Below are 25,952 nucleotides of genomic sequence, written 5' to 3'. Positions count from 1 at the left end.
GTTTTTCCTTGATTTAAACAAAAGAAATTCCAATAGATTAAATTTGATGTATGTGATTTATTTTAAAAAAAGATTTAGAAGATTATAGAGGGTATTACTTTTAGAAATTTATACATTCTTAAAGAAAATAATTCGTAAAACGTATGGTGCAATTCAAGAACAACATTGTAGTTTTATGACGTAGAGCAGCATCTCAAAATAAACACAATGAAGGACACAGAATATGGAGATAGCATTTTGTCTGTAACCGTACTAAGATATAACGTTAAACTGTAGTTACTTTTATTGTTACAACTTTTATTATATTTGAACTATTATAATTATATTTATTGCTATTACTTTTTCTACGTGCAATAAAAAACTGAACTCAAGCGACAAAAAATTTTAAATTTAGTTTTATATATTTGGAACTTTTTTATGCTTTTCATTGCTCAAAAAACGTTTTTCCGAAAATGAAATTTTTTCTAACTTTCTTGAAATTCTATTTTAAAGTTGATAGATTTAGGGAATGAAAATAGTTTTCAAGTCAAAATTTATCGTAATGCACTTAGGTTTTTTTTCAATTGCACAAGACAGCGTAAAGAGATTTAAATGGCATTCGACAATAATGCTATCGCTTGATGCTGAAATTCTGTATTTCTTCTAATTGCTGATCTTCTAATTGAATCTCATCTAATTGCTGTATCTCCAACTAAAAAATAGTGGGAATGACATCTTAATTCTTAAACCAATAGAATATGCGAATTGAATCTTGTTCTGAAAATATAATATCTAACCAGATCTGTAAATTTAACATAAAAAAGTCATATTTTTAAAATTTGGTTTCTCAGGAACTATTCGGCCAAATTCACTCATTACTTTCTTTAAAATAATGTAAAAAATTGCATACCAAACAATTCAAAATATTTTCGACTATTATTAAATAAAGTTGCTAAATATAATAAATATTTACTAAAAGTCATTCTTTGCATGTAATTAGTTTTGGATAAACGAATTTTATGACTTTGTGCAAACATTTTTCAATTCACTTAAAAGTTATATGGCGAAACACGCAAAAACTAAAATTAACATCAATATGTTCAAAACTTTTGACCTCTCTTTTAAGCAAAGTGTGAATAATATCATATTTCCCAGATAGCGGCTATTCTCCACATCTTTGGGGTCAGAAATCCAAATCCGACGAAAGAAAAAGAATTTTTGTGTGTGATTTCATGACTTAAGATATCGTCAGTATTAATTAATTACCATTTTTGAGGTCACTTCCTCGAACCATAAAGATTGAGTCCTAGAAGGTGAAGATCCGATCTTTAGGTAAAAGATTGAAATAACTAATTTCATTAGTTGCAATTATAATCAAAATAAATAAAATTTTTCTAAAAAAGATTGTTCCTTAATTTAGACATACAAACATGTAATGCAATATAAATACATTTATTAACTGAAATTACACATAATTTATATTTTTAATATAATTAGACTTGTAATTCCAGAACTCTTTAGAAAATCATTAAAATTTAATAATATAAATTGAGATGAACATATTTTGTGTGTACATACATATTTGCAAGTAAAAAAATCTTTAACTAAGATATGGGAAACAAATTCTCAATGAGAAAATTATGGGAGAATTAAATTATAAATATATTTATTTACCCGAATAGCATGTACTTCAAAGTTATATTTAAATTTTTAAGTAATGAATCGTTTGTTAATTTTTGCTCCACATATTCTAAACTTTTGACCAGCTTGTTAAATGCTAGTGATAGAATATACGATTGAAAGCTGATTAATAAATATTGGAAATATTTGTTCTACTTTTAAGTTTTTAAAAAAAATTATTTCGCCATTAAAGGTACTCAACGTTTGTCTTAAATTTCGCCGTTGTGAGGAAATTGGTAATTCTAGGTTTTATCACAAAAAGCATTTTATCACGCTGTTGCTACTCAATTTCGATCACACACAACATCGACTTGTATACACTCAACTGCTAATTGCAACACAGGTGCGATCACGACCGGACTTAATACAACTTTTACGGCCAGCACTCAAAGTCCTGTTATCTAAATACATCTCTCCCGGCTTCTCACAAAACAGCAAATAATTGACTAGTGTGATCCGTTCATCAAATTCTATCACAGATAAAATTCTGGTGGAGGAATACTGTACCACAACAATTATTCAATTCCAATTCTCTAGTGTATAGGGCATGTTAACTCGATTCTATTTGGAGGCACCATTAGATAAATGGTGGTTGACATTATACATAGCTTAAACCCCACGACTTCACATTTTACATTCTATTCATATTATAGCAATTTTAAAAATGAATTTTAAGCAAAGTTCTATATGAGTTTAAAATTACTAGAGTCGAAACCGAAATTTTCGGTTACCAAACAATTTTCAGGAGCTTAGGTTTAAAAATGTTACATTTCACAAAATCTATGGTAATTTTAAATATTAAAATCCAGGTAAAATTATCTGTAACTGCCTTAATTACTTATTTGCTGACAGCAGGTTTCAAAAATACGGGTAAATTTTTTTTAAAGTACAACTTCGTTTTATTTAAAAAAATACTTTTGCTGAGTATTTACAGTAGCTGTTGAAGCATGTAAGAGACAAGTAGTTAAAAACAAGACATAACCCTGAAATTTTTAGAATTTTTTTTTCAGGAAATACGAATACAATACAGCAATCAGTATTTCTAAAAAGTATTTTAGTATTACACATTATTTCTTAAAATTATAAAAATGAAACGAATTTGAAAAATAAATTTAAAAACAGACAATAATTAAAAGATATTAACTTAATCAATCTTCATTAGTTGAACAGTAATAAGTGTAAACTTCTAAGAATTTAAAAAACAGAAAAATGTACCTAAACATTAAAAAAAATCAAAATATATTAGTAATGCGTAACTTAGTTGTTTTAATTATTTTCAACTTAACTCCGCTGTAGTTCAAATATGAAGGTTATTTGGAGCTGTATTTCTCGTAATCTAATAGAGACATAACTTTTGTCTTTTTTGAAAATATATTACTCTTGAATGATGTGTTCTCATTAAAACTTTAAAAAAAAGCAAAAAACAGAAAAAGCGAATATCAAAATTCCTGGGATGGTAACTGAATACAAAAAAAATTACAGTCTTAAAAAATCGCAATAACTAATAATATTAATTAGGAAATTAGTTTTCCTTCCAAATGTATTTCACTTAAAAGCAACATTGTTAATTTTCTTTGAAAACAGTTTCATTAGTTAAATATAAACAAAAAGAAAAAACCTAAGCATTTAAAAAGATCCTAAAATATGGCATTTTCCAAGAAGTCGTTTATTTAATCTTAATTGCGCAGGTTAATTTCTTTAAAATTAGAAAAAAGAAACTCCCGCAATGATACTTAGTTGCTTTAAAAAGGTACTTTCATGCCATTACTTCATTCATTAAAGGTTTTTCCATTAAAGAATTTAATTAAGTATCTAATGTTTTTAATATAGTAATGACGTTAGAGTTTACCTCTTTAATACATAATTGTATTGATTACTTTAAAGCATTCAAATTTGAAATTCAAATCAGTTATTAACTTAATTATATCATAAAGCATAATTCATTGATAATTTTGAACAAAAAATATACATAAAATAACGAGGGGAAAATGTAATGAAGTTCTTTGAAAGAAATAACACAAAAAAAAGAAAGAAAAAACTTAAGAACAAATAAAGAAAACGTCAATAAAGCGATTAATGGAAATATTTGGATAACTACTTAACCATTAAGAGATAAAACTATCAACATAAGAATCATTTTAATAAAATATTTTACGTCAATAAATAATCTTTATCTTCGTTTTGAGTAGTAAATCTTCAACAGATAAATCCATAAGCCAAAATAAATGGTTTAAGCGCAATACAAAAGAGAGATAAATAATCTCTTAAATCATAGGACTGAAATCCGTTTAAGGGAAAAGAATTTTATTTTTTTCAAAGAAATAAAAAAGAAGTGAAATGTTTATAAAATTGTACTATATCAATGTAGAAAATAGACCATCTTAGAGAGGAAATTTCTCATTGAAATAGAAGGGAATTCAAAATTTATCCCTGCATTTTCTTATCTATCAAATTGAATTGCATCAAAATTGATAAACAGAATATATTTGCAGATTGGTTATATGGCAGTTTTTAGTGCAAGTTATTGCAGAATAAATTCACTTTCTTTGAAAATAAAGCGTATGTAGAATAAAATTCATCGTCTAAAATATGTCAATGTAAAAAGTAGCTATACATTTATGTGGTTAAAGTAAGTAAATTCTCACTTCCAACTTTTAGTTTAAATATTTCTTTTTTTTCAAAAAAAAAGTACGATTATTGCAATTTAAATATAAATATAATCAAATATTTGTGGTAGTTGCAAAAAAGATCCCGCAATTAAGCAGAAACTATAAAAAGAAACTTCGCTTAGTTTTCCGTTAAGTAATTAAGCAATTAAAACAAACTATGCGTCTGAACTACTATAGAGTTATCAATAAAACTTAAAAAAATTCTTTATACCTTTATACTAATAATGATAAAAAAAGAGGGACGTAAGTGCCTCTCATTGAATTAATTGTACTAATAATTAATTCAATAAGAGGCACTTAAGCCCCTCTTTTTTTAAATGTGTTCGAAAATCTGAATTTTTAAGAAAAAATAATCTAGTATGAATTTTGGAAATTTTCAAGATTTAAGACAAATTTATCAATTAGTTGAGAATCACTTCAATACATTTAGAAAAAAAAATTCACTCAATTAATCAGTTTTTATTATTTTCTAACATTCAAAACTTGATTTAATTGCATAAATATTATTTTATGGAATATGATACGCATTTTTTTTAATATACATGACGATATGGTGTATTATTCAAAGTAATTAGTCTCGGAAAACTACCAATGAAACTGTTATACAAAATATGCGCAGTTTATTTGCTCTTAAATTTCTAAAGTATAACTTTAATGTTCTAGAGATAATTCAATGAATGACTTTATTGTAATAAACCTTTTTTGATATATTATAACAATTTATTCATTGTTAAAAAAAATTTTAATTATTTTTTTTAACTAGAGGTAATTAATAATTTATGTTATCTTGGAGAACAGCAAATAATTTAGGAAGATAATGATCGGCGAAGTAAAGGCGGTCAGTGAGCAATGCGTGGATTCATACCTTCGTTTTGTTTCCTTCAAAACTAAAGAGCCTTAATATTCATAGCCTTTTATACCGAAAACAGGTTGTTGTTAATTCTTAATTTCTAATAGACTAATATATTAAATTTCGGCAAACTCATCATATTTTAAACAAATTATTATCATTCAACTCAAAAATGTAAAGTGCCATGCTTAAAATTATTTTGAAAGAATACGGTAGGGAGTTAAAGTAAAAATTTTTTTAAACTTTTTATATTATATAAGGGAAAGCATGCCTAAAAGGGGCAGGTTTGATTATTGAGGAAATACCTAAAAATGACAATTGTTTAGATTAAAAAAACATATTTTACTAAATTTTCCAAAATACATACAAAAAAACTTTTACCTTGGATAGATCTATAATCATCGCTTTTATTATTTGCTTTTGGAATACTTGAAAAAAATTATAAAAATATGTATTAGTTAACGAAAATTGATATTTAAGTAAAAAAAATATAAAACATAAATTTAACGAAACATTTATGAATTTAAACCAATAAAAGGTTGCATTAAAATAAATGAAAAAAAAATGTCTTATGAAACTAATGCGCTTTTTGTTTAAAAACAAGAAATCAAATAAAATGTGACATAAATTTGTATTGTTTTTTTCAAAAATATTTTATTAGTTTTAGTTCATCAATTGTCTCACAAACCTCTACGAAAATTCAGCATAATTTAATAAAGTTCTTTGTCAGTTTTTCCTCTTTTAAAAAAACAGTTTGTAAATCATAATATTTATTATTTCATTTCAAGGATTCTGAAAAAAATTATAAAGGACAATCATTCCTGAACAGTATGTATTTGAAAAGTAGGATTTGTGTAGATTATCCAAGAAAAATTTTATTTCATTATAATCAAAATTATTTTGAACCCATCGTTAAAAATGCTTTCTAAAGAAGTTACATATTTTACACGATCAGTGAAAGATATATTTTATTAGATTATTAAAAAGACTCTAATAAATATTAAACTAAATTTACCAATATTTCTAGAAATATTTCCCAAGTTTCAATTCAAGACTCAGTAAAAGAAATAAGAAGGTACTAAACATGCATACATACGTCTAGTAATTTTAAAGTCAGGTGAATTATTTTTTCAGAATGAGATTTACAAAGCGAAAAATTAATCAAATATCTTGGATACTTAGAGAACACATTTATAAAATGCCAAATATAAAAAGTAAATCGAATTTCATATCATGTTTTTTTTTCTAACATTAAAAATGTCCCCTTACTGTTATAAAATATTCTTTTCGCACTAGTATGAAATATAAACTAAACTGAGTGGCACGACAGCCCATAGAGGGCCAAGGCCTACTGAGGCTCTGAGGAGCAGGAGCAGATGTTCCAGTTGAATGGTCAGCTGAACGTGGAAGACCCAGTGTTTAGTCCCCAAGCATGCTTGGTTTTCATTTTGTCGACCCACTGAGTCACCCTTGTGAGCACGAGGATTGAACCCAAGACCGCTGGCACGATAGATTGAAGCTCTCCGATTCACGCCATAAATTCTATAGTATTTGTGCAGTCACTGACGCAAGTGCATTACAAATGCGTTCTTTGAGTTTCTCAATTGTTTTGGGCATGGTAAGCACATACACTTGGTTCTTGATTGCAACAGTGATGAAATCTTCCCTGCACTGTGGTAACAGAATGACAATTGTTAAATTCTAACACGCAGAATGTTTTCCGCATGAGACTCGCCATTTTCACTAATAAACTCGCGCATGCGCAGGATTCGCTACATTGCGCATGCGCAGGATTCCACTTTATTGCGCATGCGCTTTACGTAAAAAAATTTTGAAGTTCCATCTACATTCTATCATATTCTAATCCTATCGATAAATTATGTTTCATTAAATAGTTATAGCTGTTTGTAATGTCTATATTCATTTTGAATTATCTTGCATTTTAAATTTTTTCCCCACTATTTCTAGCTTGACTGAAAGTATGCGATTCCATTTCATACCTATACCAGGTAACAGTACTTTATAATTTTAGGATAATTCAAGAAGAGAACCTCGAACCGATTAATGTTAGCCTTTTATCGGATGTAACATTTCTTTCAAAGAAAAACTTACGTCCCAAGCTTCATGTTCGTTATATTTGATTCTGGAAAATAAAACAACAAGATAAAAATATAAAAAAAAGTTGAAAAACGAGAAGTATTTGAACAGAAAAGGATACATTTGTTCGAATCTTTCTTTTCAGAGAACAACTAATGGAGGAGGAACATAAAAGAAAAAGTAGCATTCGATTTCAAAAGCTTCTAAGATCAAGTTTTATCTTTTCAAAAGAAATATTATTAGAAAAGCATTCAAGTTTCAAGACAGTTTTTCGATTTGATCAAAAGATCTTAATTTTTTATCTGACATTCAAATAAATTCAAGTTGAGTTTTATTTTAAAGCTCTGCATTTTGAATAGAAGCGTTTAATTGCTGAATAATAAATCTTTTAATGTCTTACTTTAGGTGGATTATAAAGTACGGTGAAAGTAATAAATTTAACGAGAAGGTTCGGGATTTAATAATAGTGGTTAAAAAACAATTATAATAATTCCAGTTTTTTTTAAAGATTTTAAGTGAATTCTGGAATTTTATTTTGTAAAACGTTTTCAAGAAATTGCATCAGAAAAATAAATTTTTAAAGAAAAATTTTCAGATTTAGCAAATCTCTATTTTTTTATTTTAAGTGGTACCTAGAAACTTGTTTTAATGAACTTTTTCGAGAAATCTGATAAATAAACAAATCTTTTAATACTAAATTCCACATTTCGTTAAACATATAATTTTGAATAACTTTTAAATGTTTACTACAATGGTCTAATGGTAAATTATTAATCTGAAGAAGAAAACTACTTTTTTACTATATTCGCAATGAATACAGACGTTACCGGAAAAAGTGAGAAACTTGATGCATTGGAACTCTAAGTTTTGATTCAACAAATATAACAATCAAACTTTTCATAAAATTTGATTGCATTAAAACTAATTAAAATCACAGATAATAAGTAAATGAAAGGTTTGTAAAGTATGAAAGATAAGAAGGATGTGTATCATACAAGACGATTGGTAATTTTACTTAATATATATTATTTTGTTTTCTTATTTATATTTAATTTAAAGTTTTAGTTGCTTCTTCCTAAAAGATCACTTTTAAAATATTCGACGCATTTTATCTAAAAAGTATCAGATCTGAAATTAGTTTTGCTACTAAAGCTACACATTCTTTTCTAAATAATATTTTAGTTAATCCATTGTCGATATTATCAGGTTTTAAAACGTTACATATAACGGAAGGCAGTATACATGTTGAGGAACACTTTCTGAAGAGTTAGGACACACCATCAGGATTAAAATTGCATAATTAATTAATGGATTAAAAATGTTATATTAGACGACTAGGGGCGCTTTCCTTCATGACCTGTTCAGAATTTAACGACGAAACAGCTCAGAATAGAGAGGTACTTCTTTTGGCGTATGACGGCATTTCGGGCATGGTTTGCAATGCAATTTTTATCCTTATGATGTGCCCTAACTGCTGTGGAAGTTTGTCTCAACATTTACAGATCCGTGTTATATATAACATTTTTAGACAAGACAAAAATAAACTAAAAATGTCCTTTAAAAAAAGCTGTAGCTTGCCGATGGAAATAGACTGCAGATTTGAAACCAGCGATGCAAAAGTATCTAAAATCTTTCGGAAAATCTCATTCAATTAATAAAAAAAGAACAAAGGTGAATAAGATGCGAGCATGGGGATTGATGAGAGAAGCGAACAGGGGACAGAGCCTCCTAGAAATTTAAATAACTGATATAACATTTGAGGGATATTTTTGTTGACTTAAACTATAAATATTTGTCTAAATAATTTTAATAGGATCAAAAAACCCTTTTTTTTTACCTAAGGACCCAACAACCGGAAATAAACCGGAGTCGGAGTCGAGAAAATTTTTAAGAATCTTAAACAAACTGCACAGCCCCGTAGAAGATAATGTTAAGACATAACAAAGAATTGTTAAATGCAATTTAAAGGAAAATCTGAAAATCAATACGCATCAATTGATTTTGAATTTTAAATTCAAAATGTAAAAAGATTTACGTTAAGAAATAAAAACTCCAGCTGCTTTTAACCAAATTCTGCTAATTTTATTCCAGATAAATTATGAAACGGCATTACCAATCGCATGACGGCGTTAAAAATAAAAATAACATAAAAATCAACTTAATATTTTTTTGCTGTCCACACCGTTTGCAAAGAAAAAATTAGCTTTTTGAAGCGGCAGTCAAAGAGAGAGAGAAAAAAAAAAAGAAAAGAAAATACCATCCGAAGAAGGTTAATTTTCTTCAAATATATACCGATATTTTTTTTTTCTTCTTTATATTTTCTTCAGCTTTTTTGTACAATTCGTTGAGTAAAGGGATAGTAAATGACTACCCAAGAAATCAGGAAAATAAATTGTACACAGTGAAAAGGAGGAAAGAGGTAAAAAACTACAATCGAATTAAAGATTTTTTATTACACGTAATCTTGGAAAAATCTTTCGAGGTTATTAGTTTGGTGATGGAAATTGCTTTTTTTCGCTTTTCTAATCCGTGAAAAGTAATGAATAATATAAACGCCTGTTGATGTTACAAAGAAATGTGAATTGGAGTAAAAAACTATATTTTATTGTAATGGTATTGTTCAGAAATATAAAAAGACTCTCGTTTTAAGAAAAGAGTTAATTTGATTTGAAAAAAAAATCACATTTTATGAATTAGGAAAAATTTTTATTTTATAAAAATAAACTGATAATTAGTTATAAAAGAAAACTTCATATTTTTAGATATTTGTGTTTTTTTTATCTGTTTTCTAATCAGTGAAGTTGTGAATAATACAAACACCTGTTGATAATACAAATAATTATGAATTCGAGTAAAAAATTATATTTTATTATAATAGTATTGTTGAGAATTATAAAAATATTCGCCTTTTATGAAAAAAACGTAATTTTATAAGGGAAAAAATCGGATTTTATGGAATAGAAAAAATTGTTATTTTACAAAAGCGAATAGATAGACATAAAAGAAAATGTAATATTTTTAGAGATTAATTATTTAGATGTAGCGAAATTTTCTTGTTAAAATAGTTTAAAAATTAAAATTCTTTTAAATAAAGTGATGTATATTTTCAATTAAAGCAATAAAAATAAAAAGAATATTCAAAACAATGCTTAACTCAGTGAAATCTGAAACATGTACAAAAATATGCAATTTAAATAAGTGCTTTTCAACCTTGCCTACAATTATTAATATTAAGCATTCCTATTATTTTAAAATTGTCAAAAATAGCCAATCATTGTCACCAAGCATTTTAAAATAGTCAGGCATAGCATAAAAACCATTCATTTGGACAAATTTACTTTTCAGTTTTCTATTTCTCACTAAAAGTGAGACAATAAGATATATAATTTCGAAATCTAGAATTTCCGTTACTGTTACCATAGGAACGGAAACATTACCAAATGAATGATTTAAATACCATATTCTTTGGTTTTATTAACCACAATTATGCTTTTTTTTATCAGAAAGGTCATTATCGTACAATACGATACCATAAAATTTTACCAGAATTTTTTTCTCCGTATAAGAAATACCGGGCAAGGATATACTAGACAATGGCCCGAACTTAATACAATCGGTAAAAAATTTCTTAATACATAATAATATAATATAATTTCATAATAAATATTTAAATGTTAATAAACTAAAAAATAGTGAATATTAATACGAAATAAATATGGTGTATAATATTTACTTATGAAAATTTAAAACAAGTCGGGATGGGATCAAAATATTTAAATGTTTCAAAATGAACATAGTTGGTTCAAAGGATCAAAATATTTAAATGTTTCAGAATTAACATAGTTGGTTCAAAGCAAGTAAAGTAATTTTTCCAAAAATTACATATTTTTCAAATGATAACAAACAATTTAGTAAATTACAATTGGAAATATTTTTATAGCTGTTAGATTATTGGAAATATTTTTATTCACCAGATTCATAAATAAAGCTTTCAGGTGGATGACATGCTTATGTAGCGAAATTTAAAAGCAAAATTTTTATTTTGGTTAAAAATTAGCAAAGGATCATGGTTATAAGAGCTCGTTCAAATGTATGATTTCAAATTATAAATTTCAAAAAGATATGATACATTTTAGTTTGATAGTTCATTGTTGCAAAAAAATGTAAAAACTAATTCACGAAACTTTTGATATATATTATATAGGTACTAAATTCATGTTAGAATTGCGTTAAGATTTTTATAAGAATAAGCAATAATAAGGATAAAACATTACAGTATAAATCAATTATTTAATGAAACTTATTGTTAAAACTGATCATTTTTAAAAAACAATCAAAAAGATGCGAGTATTTTAAAAACATAGAAATGAAAAGTTTTTAGCAATTTTTTTCTTTAATATCGATAGAAAAATATCGTAAAACTTCGGCGATGTAAACAGTAGAAAAGGTTAAGTACGTGAAAAACATAAATATCATCTATATTTCTTAGAAACTCTAAAAGATTTTGGCCCCCAAAGCCACTTTGGGAAAGAAAAGCAGAATTAATAAGTCTATGGTACGTGAAAGAAAATATTTCAACACGAATTTTCTTACTTTATCCAATATATAAATAGGTCACCAAAATTTTTAAACTGTAACTTTAAAATTATATTAATAGAATATAATTAATGAATGTTTAAAATTAATGTTGCTCTGTTGCATACACGGGGAATTTTGTTTGGGTTGAAAATTTTCTTTTCCACACAGATTACATATGACAAATATTTAACTTCAACGCATCCATAAACTTATCACGAAGACATGTACAGAGCGCAAAAAGCGGACCACCCTGAATAACTTGAGATCTAATGATCGAATCTTTACGTTCTAGGTCACAATATTTATGCTTCGAAAGAATGACCTCAAATATGCTAATTAATAAGTGGCAGACGATATCTTAAGATTCGAAATCAAACACAAATTGGTACTTTTTTGCAATAAACATACCTTTTTTCTGACAGATTCTTTTTTATGTCCTCCAAACTATTGAGGATTGTCGCAATTTAGGAAATATGGTCCCAATAGTTAGGTAAGATGAGCGGTTCAAAATTTGAACACCTTTATGTTCATTTTCTTTTCTGTCTTTTTCGCTATGTCTCGAGAATTTTTAAAGCGAATTGAAAAGTTTTTGCACACAATTATAAGATTCTCTTATCGGAAGACATTTTCAAGCAAAAAAATAACTTTCGGTAAATATTTGTAATTTTCTAATCATTTTATTTAATAATTGTAAAAAAAAGTCAGATCCTTATAATTCGATTTCTCGGGGACTATTCGTCCGATTTCACTTAAGTTTTGTATTTTCAATGTAAAATTACTTTCTTCAAAATAATATAAGAAACTGTATACCTTACAATTCAAATTTTTTCCATTTATCAAGAACTAAAATAAGAAAAAGTATTTACAAAAAATTATTTTTTTGCAAGAAATTACCTTCAGATAAATGAATTTTATAATATTTTTCAATTCGCTTAAAGCGTTCGAGTTATAGCGATATACGCAAGAAGTAAAACTAACATTAAGGGCTCCAAATTTTCGACCGGTCTCCTAACCAAACTATTGGGACTATATTTTCCAGGTTACGGCTAACCCCTATATTTTGAGAGTCAGAAATCCGAATTCATTGTAAAAGGCCATGTTTATTTAAAGAATGTATGTTTTGTGTTTGATTTCGTAGTTTAAGATATTGTATGTAATAATTAGCATATTTGAGTTCATCCCCTCGGACCATTAAGATTATTAGATCAAAAGGTGTTTAGAGTGATCCACTTTTTTTGGGCACTGTACTTAAAGACAACTATAGCATAATGCAGAAACATCTTAGGATAAAAAAATACTTCAAGCATCCATTCTTAATCCTAAGAATCCTTTCACTAAAAATGTCGAAATTTGATAAAAACAGAAAATATTACAACGAGTAGAAAAATAAGCGTTTAAAAGATCTCAAATGATTAAAACTCCATTAATATCTTCTATCAGTTCTCTGCTCCAATCTATAGTTGCTATATTTATTGAATGTAACATCATGCGATTTACTTGTCCTGTGAGAATTCACGAAACGGACATTATTTCATTGTATAATATTCCACATATAAGTTTTGCTTATATACAGTTTTGATTGTTCCAATATTTATTACCAAGTATAATGAATGAGAATAATTATACAATATTAAGTCACCACAGTGATGAATTTTTAAAAACAAATATTTTAATTAAAATGGATTGGAAATATATCTTAATTTTTCACTTTAATTATGAAATAAAAATAATTTTAAAATAAAAATACAAATTTAATTTAAAACAAATATCGTATGCTATTTTTATTATTATTATTATTATTATAAAATAAAATAAATATTTCACTTACTTAACTAATCCCAGCTATTTATGTTGGAGCAATTTTTACTTATTTTTCAAAAATAACAGTTTTAATCCAATGTCGTAAATAAAGTAAAATAGTTATACATAGAGGGTCTTTTTCTGAGACAATTAGCTTGAAATTCTTTGGAAAATGTTCATAATGAACTTTAAACTGTGAATACTTCTAGAAAAAATGCTGACTGATACCAGTTTCATATAACTAAACTATTTCGGCCAAATTTTTAATAAAATTGCATTTTAATAAGGATATCCTGACAAATAATCGTAGGCGATAGAAGACACAGATTTCTGATCTAGAAAAAAACATGCTATTTCATATTTCACAGATGTGTGCAATATTTATATTGATTTATTCTTTTTTCTCCCCAAAACAATCATACGAGATGCGCTTGATAAATATATAAATAATGGTAATGTGAAGTTAAATAAATTACCAAATGTTTAACTGACATTTAAGGACATTTTCTTATTTATCAACACTACAAGTTCTTAAATTAGTTTTCTTATTTTTAGAGATGTTCCTCAATTTGAAGCTCCCAGTAACGATTGATGATAAATTAATTACCGGTAATTAATATCTGTCACTAACTGCAACTTTGGTTTTTGCGTAGTGATTGTGCTTACACACAATATTTATTTTATTTGACACTGTCAAAAACTTATTTGACATTTTTATTCAGTCTATAACTATAAAGTCTTGATCTTTCATACATATATAAACTATTTTTGAAGCAAAAAATAACTTTTAATTATTCATTTAATTTTTAATTTTAATTAATTTTTAATTCAATTAATTTTTATTTTAATAAATTTTTATTTTAATTAATTTTTGTGCAAAAAAGAGGTTTTTCATTTAAATCATTTTTAATATTAGTCCATTTCCTTTCATTCTGTTCATAACAGGATATAATCTACAATATCAGCAAGAAGGAGTCAAGTTCATTTCTGCATTGAATTTTACACACCCATACATTATTTTATACTTAAGTCAAGACTTAAAAAAAATATATCAATGAAAAAGAAAATAACAATGAATATTAATAAATGAAATCATTAATGAATAAAATGAATGTGAAAGGGATATTAATAAATCAAATCGAAATTATTAAATAAATATTAATGAATATTAGTGAATAAAAAATACTAATGCTTAATAACTAAATTACTGCACTTTTTCAATTTATTTTGTACAAAAAAAAGCTTTTTAATTCAAATTAATTCCAATATTTGCCAATTTCCTTTTATCCTGCTTACATACATTCTACAATATCTGCAAGTCATGTTCTGTTCTGCGCTGAACTTTGTATATACACACTCGCACACTATAATATAATTTTAATTTATTGACGAGACTTAAATAAAAAAAAACGAAAATTAATAAGAAAATATATTAAAAAAAAATTAAAATTTAAGAAATAACTTGAAAAATTAATACATGCGAGTTTGTTTTTTAATCATTAAGTGTTTTAATAATGTTCGTTAAATTGGTCGAAATATTTTCTAATCTGTATTTCTGTAATTATTGTTCAAATAACTGAATTAGTTTTATTTGGAGGGCAGGGATTTTTCTGCGAGTGTTGTAAGCTTCAGTTCTAATACATAAATTTAATACCATTTAAACTACAGCAATAATTAGCAACGTTTTGAAAGCAGTATCGAAATGTAATTGGTTGGGTTAGACAATTCTCTTGTGGAATGCGAAACAAGAAATGACGATGAATTTTTAATTTGAAGGAAATCTCTTCCTACATCCAAACTCTGCAACTTGTTAATTGTTGTTTGTCTTGTACGTTAATAAATTTCTCAGTTATATTTAATTTGGTAATTTTGGTAATTTTTATATTCTGTTTCATAATTACCTCTAGATTAGGTTCATAAAATTTTGATTCCCAGGTGAATATTTTCAGATCTTTCAAAGTGTTTGAAAAACAACACCTTTTACAACGGTAATAAGTAGTAACATCTTTATATCATTGTTGCTAATTTTGGTAATTTGTTAATTTTGTTAATTTTTATATTCTGTTTCATAATTACCTCTAGATTAGGTTCATAAAATTTTGATCCCCAGGTGAATATTTTCAGATATTTCAAAGTGTTTGAAAAACAACATCTTTTACAACAGTAATAAGTAGTGACATCTTTATATCATTGTTGTTGCAGAGAAAAAAGAATTTATGTTTTTTCTTTCTTTCCAGAATTGGTTACCCTTAAGGAGCATTTTTCTTGGTTATGGTTTCTTTCTTGACTACGTGAAAGTACACAATTTGGTTATCCTAATGAAAGTCGCAGCGCAAATCAAATTCTACCATTTACTACATTTATTAGGTCTCAGTGTTCGTGTGACAAATGCAGTAAAAAACAACAACAGCAAAAAGAATTAAGAAGAATCGGTATAACTTTTTAGAGAATGCATCACCTGACACTAAACTAATAAAAAATTCCTCAGTACGAAATCAAACAACAACAATTCCTCACAATAAACATGACTTCTTTGTGGATTCAGATTTTTGTCGTTTAACCCTTTGGCGCAGAAGTTTTATTAAACATGATTTTTATACTTTTTTCATTATTTTGCATCAATTTAGTTCAAAATAAGGGAAATATATTGCATTTAACATTTTAATAATTTATGGAAATGAAATAGAGCATGAAACACTGGTGTCTTTTTCTGTGTTAAAGGTACTACTCACTTTCATACAATTATGTTTCAAATGAGTACTTATTTGCAGTTCTTTAGATCTAAGAGAAATAGTTATTCATTACTTAAATTTCACAAAATAAATAATTAATACGTTTTAGAATATGAATGGGAAAGTTTCAAATTATTTTTTTTGGCTTTTATATCTTACTACATATATAATTCTGATAATCTAACAGATATTTCTTAGTAATTATTAGACTGTTTTTCAATTAAAAAAGATAAAAATGAATTTTTACTTGTAAATTAGAGCGTCAGCAAAAATACATAAAAGGGACCCGGGGGTCCTATCTGCGTCAAAGGGTTAAAGTGGAAAGAAAGATAGTGGAATTTTGAATAACAAAATTTATAACTTTTGTACACAATCTACAATTTGTAAAATACAAATGATTTTATAATAAGTGTTCGAATAATTTTTATTTTATTAAATTTTTAAGACACAATTTTATTTTACAATAATTTTAGAAAAACCTTAGATGTAGGTTAGCATTATATAACTTAATTTCACTTTTTAAACACAAATTTCGTGTATAAAAAATTTGAACTGTTTCAGAAATTATTTTTCTTGAAACAAAGAGTTTTCAATATATTATGATCTTATTTAAATCAAAAAAGGCTTTCTTCCTTTTAAATTTAACGTCTTTGGTAACGTTTAGCTTTATCAATTTTGACACCTCAAAACTGTGATTATTACACACTTTAAATCTTTTACTTTCACAGCTGCTAGTTAAAATGGAACAAATCGTAAATATTGTGATAACCCGAGTTGATTAATGCGGGTAGCTTGTTAAATATCGTAATCCAAGTAAGTTATTCTCTTTTTATTTAGTTCAAATGTCAAGAAGTTGTACATCATCTCCTTAAATTTCTAGCTTTCACCGTCATGATTGACGCTCAACAAGAATAATCTTCGCAATTTTTTTCTTCCGAATGCAAACTTCTTTAGCTTTATATTTCGGGTGACCGCCAAGCGGCTCCTTTTTCGGTATCTTGGGCGACAGCTTGTTTCTTGTCTCATGTAGAAGTAAAAAAAAATCAAGTATGTTTACTGCCTTGATATAATACTAATTTATATTAGCAACAAGTCAGTTTAAAAAACTCATTTGGATTTATTTTAAGCAATTTAAATTGCTACTCGCAAATTTTAAATATGGCATTCTTACAATTAAAGTATGAAAATACCTAATAGTCCATTTACAGTTGGTCTGTCAGTAGATTGCTCCGTTGAGAGTCTTATTTACTTTTTACCTACGTTATGTTGCGTCTATATATATAGAACTTGAGAAAGGGAATCCGTTCATAATAAGTTTTTCTTATAAAATTTAGCAATTAAACAATCACGTTAAAAATAGATTTTATAAGTTTATCTTTAACATGAAGTTACAGAGAAAATAACTTCTCGATTAGAGAGTAAGTAAAACTCTTAATAAAAACAAAATTCCGTCCAGTAGCCGTCCAAAATTATAGCCAGTAGACGTTCAAAATTATATCAAAAGATATAATTTTAAGAGTTTTTTTTTATAAACCTTGAAAAGGATAAGTACCAGAGAAAACCGCTTGATTGCATGAGCATCACACAAAAGAATACTGAACATATTTAATCATTATTTTTATAGAATGAATTGCTAAAAAAGTGTTTTGCATAATCTAATAACGTAAAGCCTCCGGATGGAACCAAATATGGTAATTGATAAAAAAAAAAAAGAATCATTTAAACTTTATTAACTGTGATGGCATATGTCATTCTGTTCCGTGCTTGGTTTCCAAGCGTTGTTTTGTACTAATTTATTGATTACTTACTTTTTTCAACCAATACGAAGAAGCTTCCTATACTTTCAATATTTCAAAAATATATTGAAAATGGACATAGCTTTCAGGTTATGATGTTCTAAGAGAATACAAGATTTTTTAAATAATTTGCTTAGTTGTTAAATGAACATACAGAAAATCACTATAAAAAATTATTATTCTGTAGTTTTTTCTATTGCCACTTTCCAATATCAGCAAGTTTGCTTGGGTAACCAAGCAAATTTCAGGCAGAGGGTGAATTATTTATCTTGTTTTTTCAGTAGGGCCATCTATAGCAAAGAATACGATTTTAGCCACACACACGCGTCTTAGCCAGTTTTAAAGGGCAGATATATTCATACATCCATTCATTCATGCACATATTTGCAATTTGGACCTGAACTAGATAACGATCAATCTCCAATTCAGTACGTATTGATTTGTTACGGGAATTTGGAAGACTTTGTAACCTTGACCGATTTAACGTGCACCAGTCACCATTGAATTCACGGTTTTTTTTCGGCCGGCTTGATTCAAACTTCTGTTCTCACGAATATTAGCCCAACGTCCTACCACCCAGGGTCTCTCGGTCTAAATATTTTGTGAATCATTTAAATTATTTATTTTTATTTATTTTACTATCCTATGAAAAATAAATGCAAAACAAAATAAAATTTTGTAATAATAGGAAGTTATCGATAAAAAGAGCAACAAGACTTACCTAAATTTCTCATTAACAATAGAAATACGTAGATTACGATAGAGAATATATTCTAGAAGCAATTCATCTTTTCAACCTCTTTTATGTAACCAAATTCTGAGGTAACGACAAAGCCCAAATAACTTCTATAATGAAAAGAAGAAAATTTTTTTAATCATATGCAACCTTAGTAATACTTAAGTTTAAATATTTATTATAAAACAAATTAAGTATTAAAAAAAATTGTTGGCACGTATGCATTAACTCTGCACATAATATAATAGACAAAAATTTAACAACAAAAACATGATATCAGAGATTAATTAGTTGGCAATTACACTACCTTTTTAAAATCTTATATCCAATTAACAAATTAGGGGGTGAATATTCATGCATATGGAACTAATATTTTTTTATTTGCTCGCATAACTAATCTTCGACTAAATTGTTTTGTTCTACTATAAATTTTCCATGAATTAGAGCTAATTTTATCAGAAATTTTTTTTAAAAGTTGGAAAAAATGCCCTTTGTAAATATTTTTCTGTTTTACCATTTTTTTTAATTTCATTGAAAAATAGAAACACATTAAAGTTGAAATAGTAGTTAGAAATTTAGTTGATTTTATTCTATAAAAAACAAAAAGTATTAAAAACAATTATTTTAACAATTTTAAAATAATATTGGGAAGTTATCAAGTAAGTATACTGGAATTTAAAATATACTTATTTAAAAAAATTAAGAAAATTAAACATTTCAGACGGTGCTTCATTAAATTTATATAAAACTTCAATTAACTACATTCTCAACTTATTTTGCCTCCAGTAACTTACACCAATAAAAAGAATAACTCTATACGTAATTTTATATATATTAATAGAATATGTAAAACATAAAAGAAGTGAAGCATTAAATGTATAAGGAATGTCTATAAATCACATGATCGTTTTTCGAACGTTTTAAATAATCTCACTCTACAACATATACACACATGATTTTTTTCCTAATAATCGCCACCTTGATTCAATAATATCAGCAAATAAAGTGTTTCTCGAAATTTTCTCCACTCTTTAAAAAATAAATAATTTCAAAAAATGCACGTGACTAATTCTCACAAAATAAATATATATATATATCAGACACAGAGTAAAAATGTGTATTTTTAACTCAAATATTCATTTTTTTTAAATATAAGGAATATAATTTTGAATTATAACAGAAAAGTACACAATCGAAAGTCTCAAAGTAATTTAAGTTCATCATAAAAAACTATTTCGGCAATAAAGATTTCAAAAACAAGCATCAGTCTGGAATTTATAAATAAATTCTTCCGAAATATCGCATTAGAGCCGAAAGCTGGGGCACACCAATTACTTCAAAACAGCTGTCTTCTTTGAGTTTGGGAGAAAAACAAACAAAAACTTGTCAAAAATACAAGACGAAGTACCAACTAAGACACTCACGTATCGGCTCTTGTAGCACTAGGAACGCGAACGTGACGAATCTAAAAATAATCATAAAAACTCTCACAACATCGAAGCAAAAAAAAATAATAATAATAAACTACCTGAAAGAGTAACTTATGAGAAGACAGGGATGTGGAAAAACTAAAAAGGACATTGTGAGAAAAATGGCAGCTGCCGAGATTTTGTGGAGGAATTGCGAACATTATTTATACCCGCAAACAGAAAGCCTTGTAAATAATGCCGATGTCCAACGCATTCAGAACTGATTCATACTGCGAAGATAGTAAATCCATTTATTCCAATGGTGTGAGACAGTAAGTAAAATCATAAAGTAAAACTATGGTGTTTACTAGGGGATTGGAAAAGCTTAAAATCTACTATCTTCTGGAGCTGTTGACAAACAGAGGTGGAAAAGCCATTGTAATATTTATTTGTTTGGGATTCTCAAGCAGTTGAGTATGAATCGACTTTTTCAATATCCACATAAATTTCTTTTATAAGTTTTGGTTGTGGGAAACTGCCGGTAGTATTAATTTAATTCTTGTCTGTAGCAGATGGGATGCTAGTTATCGTTTTTTTTTTTCTGAAAATGTTTAAGCTGGAAATACTTCGTTCCTTAATAGCTTTTTCTGAAAGCAAACTTTTCCCCCTTTTTCTATTACTTCCATAATAAAAGGAAAAACCTATAAAAGGGAAATGTATATATGTGTAAATAAGTGCGAGTGATGTTCAAACGAAATTAAAGCTTAAAAAAGATTTCCCGAGAAATGAATGAAAGGCAGAAAACTAAATTATTCAAAACCATAAAATTTTTATGATCTATATATGCGTAACGTTTTCTGTGCATAATTCATAAAAATATTATATAATGTGTATATAGATACTAAAAAAGCGCTATACATGCCTATCTTGTTGTACAGTGCACCCTGAATAAATTGCGATATAATGATCGCATCTTCATAATGGTTCGAGGTTCTCAAAAATTCAAAATTTAATGGTTCTAGGAGGTTACCTGGAATATGCTAATTAATTAGTGTAAAATATATTTAAAGTTATGAAATCTGACACAAAAGCGTGTTTTCTCTAAATAACATATTTTTTCGAAGGATTTGGATTTCTTACTCCCAAAACATAGGGGGAATTTCTTACTCCCAAAATATAGGGGGAATATATCTTACTTCCACCTATAGGAAATAAGGTCCAATCTGGGAAATATGGTCATAATAGTTTGGTTAGGAGAGCGATCTAAAGTTTGGATCAATTTATGTTAGTTTTACTTTTTGCGTATATCTTGAAAATATTTTAAGCGGATTAAAAAAATTTTGCACACAATTATAAAATTAGTTTTTCCATAGATAATTAAAAGCAAAAATAAATTTCACTAAATATTTATTATTTTATTTAATAATAGTTGAAATAATTTTGAATTGTAAGGTATACAATATTCTGCATTATTTTAAAGTATCTAATTTTGCATGGCAAATACATAATTTGAGCAAAATCTTTAGAATAGTTCCGATGAAATCAAATTTTAAAAAAATCGTATATTTAAAATTCGATTTCGTGGTCCGTTTTTTGGAGCACTGTACAAGTATAATAGAAATATAATCCATTAAACTGTTTAAAAACAACTAAAATGGCTTTACAATTTCTTATGAAACTAAATTAGTCGTTGAGTTTCTTTTTTACATCAATTTGTTAAGTTTAGCAAATTAGTCGTTTTGAAATTCCACTATCAATAAATGTATAGAAAAATTAATATTTAAGAAAATTTTATTTATTAAAATAGAATATTGTTTTTTAAACTTCATTTCGGTTCAAAAATCAACAAATTAACGTAAGAATAATTAGGAATACCTTTGGGGAAGAATCTTCATCAGTGTCCAAACACGGGATGAGTTTAGAAACTGATGTAAGTTTTTATATGGATTAATCCCTTACCTATTCCAAAAGTGTAGCATGTCTGTTTCATCACCACCTAACCATGACCCAAGCATTTACTCCCCTTTTTAGGGCCCTATATTTTAACAGAAATGGTAGGAATGCTACGTAATTTTGAACCTGGTCATATGACGGGGATAGCAACTGAGCTGGTACCTCTCGTAACAAGCTTTCACACCACAACCAACGAAAGGACTTCCAGTCACGGCAAATTTAACGTGCACCTTGCTGCAGATACACGATCAAACTCACAACCCCCAGCTATCCAACCGAGGTCTGTTTCATGTCATTTTGTACTCAGTTTCTTTAATCACTTTAAAGGAAATTAAAATGATTTAAAATTCAACCATAAAGTTTCGTTTCTTACAAATGTGCTAATTTTTTTCCCATTGGTAAAATTGTTTTCCAATGGTATAATTTATTTTTTCATAGAAAAAAGTATGAAACAAATTCATTAAAACTTAAAATCACAGATAATCTCCCAAATAGAAATTAGCCGCTCTGAAACCAAGAAATGGAATATGTATGATTCTTTGTAAAATCCATAAGAATAAAGTTTTTAATAAGTCCTAATTATTTTCCAAGTCTAAATGAATGCTAATTCAGAAAAATATTTTAAACAGAAAATAATCTGAACATTATGCATGTTAATCAGTTTTAATCCATGCATTTTTCTCTGAGCATTTCTTTTCGAAATAATAATGCATTTCTATTCATGATTATTTCGAAAACTATAAGTAAAAACTAAAATATTTAAATTACGGATGCAAATTTAAATTTCAGATAAATAACGAATTCATTCTTAAAATATTCGGAAGAATAAAACAATATTTATGTTTGGAAGAAATATATGAATATTTCATTCTATTAACATTTTCTTTAGTAAAAGATTTACCAATTTATTAGATAACTTCCATTCAAAAATTTTCTTGATTTTTCTCATGTGTATACATTACATAATTATTACATAATCAGAATCTTTCATTCCATGTATCATCACTAACAAAGGTATGGTGAGGAAAAAAACAGTAAGAACACCGAATAATTTAAACGAACTTAATGGCGTAAGAGACTAATCAAAAATATTTTTAAAGCACTCCATTTAAAATCTGAATGATTTTTTGTTTTGTTTTGCAAGCATAATCAGTATTAGTCAAATTGGACTCAAAATAAACTTAAAAATTTCATTTAAACTAATATATTTAAAAATAATTGCAAGAATGCTTAGTTTGTTTGATTTACTCATTCAAAAACTTATTTGTCAACCTATCTGATAATATTTTTGAAAAAAAAAATCAATATTATCAAGACTATTTGTGGCTATAAAAGATATGCATAATTTGAAAAGAAAATGTAAGAATATGCATCTTATTTAAAAGCAGAAGGAAAAGCGAATCACAAAAATATCACGTTAAGCTAGCTCATTAGCCACAATTCTACGACCACTGGCGTAGGATATACCGGACAAGGGATTTTAAACTTACAATAAAAGTCAGCATAGAAAATATCAGATAATAGTCCACTTAATCTAATTATTATTAATAGTACATTAAGATTACTAATAAGAAATGCATAAGTTTTTAAATAAAATATATAATGAACCAAAATTGTAACAGGAATTTAATTCCAGCAAATGCTAAAATTTATTATAGTTATTAGAAGTATGCAATTATCATATTTTATGCTTTTTTTGGTTTTTCATTTGGCATTATATAGAAAGCCTAGAAAGCTCTTTATCATTTCATGCTTTGGCGGCTGATTTTCGGCATTATTTCCATTGCCGTATTTACAACTTAGACAATAACATTTATATTATAAACAAAGCTTTAGCAAAAACTAATTACTTTATAAGAAACTAATCTGAACATATATTTATTTATAAGTAAGATATAATTCGTTTAATTAACTAATTACATTCTTTTAAAAGAAACTCTCATAAAACTACTTGGGGAAATTTTTGTCTTGATAAAAAAAATTGTCAACATCACGAGCATAATATTCAAAATGAGTCTACCAGTCATACCATATATTGCTTAAGAAAACAGAACTTAAGAATTCCATTATTAATTCAAAACATCCCAAAACTTAAGAGTTTCGAGTGTTTGCGTCAAGTACTCGTGATTTTCATCGAGGCGCATAATGAGTGTTGTCAAAGTTCTCGAATATAAGTGCGATTTTCCTGTTTTTTAGTTAAAAGAAGCTTAATCAGTTTAAGTGCGTCCTGAAACTAAAGAAACTGACTTTATTCTTCTTTCTGAGGATGAAAAATATGTCAAATTTTATTTCATCGTTTTTGTGGAATTTTTATAAAAGTTCGTAACTATTTCCCTAATTTCAATCACCACAAAGTATTTTGAAAAACAAATCTTATTTAATTTCATTATATGAGAATCAAGTGACAAATATGAGTGTAAATAACTTTTTATTTCCTTAAAAAATCTCGTTTTAGCATAAATCTGTAGATTTTGATCTTTTCTTAAACTTTTCAGACCTTTAAATTTTTTATTAATTGTTAATTTTTTAATCACTTAAAACCAGTAAATATGGGTTTTGAACAACTTGTTTTTATATTATCATGGGAATATATATTTTTAAAAGTTTAATAATATGATTATCAAAAAAAAATATTTTTTTAATTTTTAAAATTTTTAAGGAAAAATCAAAAATAAAATTTTAAATTGCATACAAAAATTAGGAGAATGAAGATAAAAATATACATGTATAATTAACGATAAAAACGGTTTCCTATATGAATTGTCATTAATCTCTTCAATGAGTGAAATTACTTCTCATGTCTTCCTTTTTTTTCTCAATCTGTATTCCTTTGGTTAGTTTTCTTTTTCAAGCACGAATGATTCTTTTGTCAAATCTAGGTAATAATCTAACCTAGAATCTAACCAAGATCTGAAAACTAGATCTATGAATAAAATTTAGCCACAATTTAAATAATCCCTACTCATATAACTTAGTGCAAAAACAAATTTACAAATTATAAATTATAGAACTATTTTAAATAAATAATTACTTTTTTGCTTAAGTTTGCTGTTTATTTTATATCATAAAAATTAATTTACTTTAAAAAATTAGAGATTTCTTTGTTTGAGATGCCTACTATTTTTTTCAAAAAAACTTTTTTTTGTAATTTAACTTTTAACTCTATAACTAAATCATTGATAGCACGTCTTTAAGGTACTCTTACTGTAACATGAGGTTGTCAATCTCTTTCAGCAATTGTCAAAAAGAGCTCTAAATAAAAGCCACTCGCAAATATTATGAATACATTTGAATCCATTTTTTTTTCGTTAATATTTTTAATTTTGATTTTTTTTGAATTGGGAACGGAGTTTTGCCTGGTAACTAGGAGAGGTTTTGATTTAAAAAAACTCCTAAAGAGTAAGATACACCTAAAGGTTTCCTTCAACACAAAGCCTATGGAAAAAATTCAATGCCTCTCAAAAGAGGTCTTAAAAGAAGAGGTCGCTACACAAAGGTCGTCTTACCTGGAGATATCGCTGTATTTTATTCGTGTATTTCTTTTAAATCATACTTGAACAAGACAATTTGAAATTAGCATGCTCATTATTTTCGTAGAAAAATAATTAGGAGGAACACATGTTCTCAAACAAGCGGGTGTGTGTGAAGTTGTAAAATTAATTATCAGACCTAG

General features: G+C 26.8%; 1 protein-coding gene across 3 annotated transcripts in view; it reads right to left on the bottom strand.

Moving 5' to 3' along the window:
- Nucleotides 1-25,952, bottom strand: part of LOC107457579 (uncharacterized) — a 316,616-nt gene that overhangs the window by 169,437 nt on the left and 121,227 nt on the right. For 2 of the 3 annotated variants that reach the window (XM_087168090.1, XM_087168089.1), the window contains one exon: nt 18,903-19,027. The gene's annotated coding sequence lies outside the window, so the exon portion shown is untranslated. Of the gene's footprint in view, nt 1-13,681; nt 13,783-18,902; nt 19,028-25,952 lie in introns of those variants that run through there. The other variant, XM_087168091.1, reaches the window with a different exon arrangement.

Source organism: Parasteatoda tepidariorum, chromosome 7 (assembly GCF_982258835.1).
Source record: "Parasteatoda tepidariorum strain Cologne lab strain chromosome 7, Ptep-v5.0, whole genome shotgun sequence".
Classification (NCBI taxonomy): Eukaryota; Metazoa; Arthropoda; class Arachnida; order Araneae; family Theridiidae; genus Parasteatoda; species Parasteatoda tepidariorum.
Note: the sequence above shows the minus strand (reverse complement) of the source record. Positions and strands in the feature narration are given on the sequence as shown.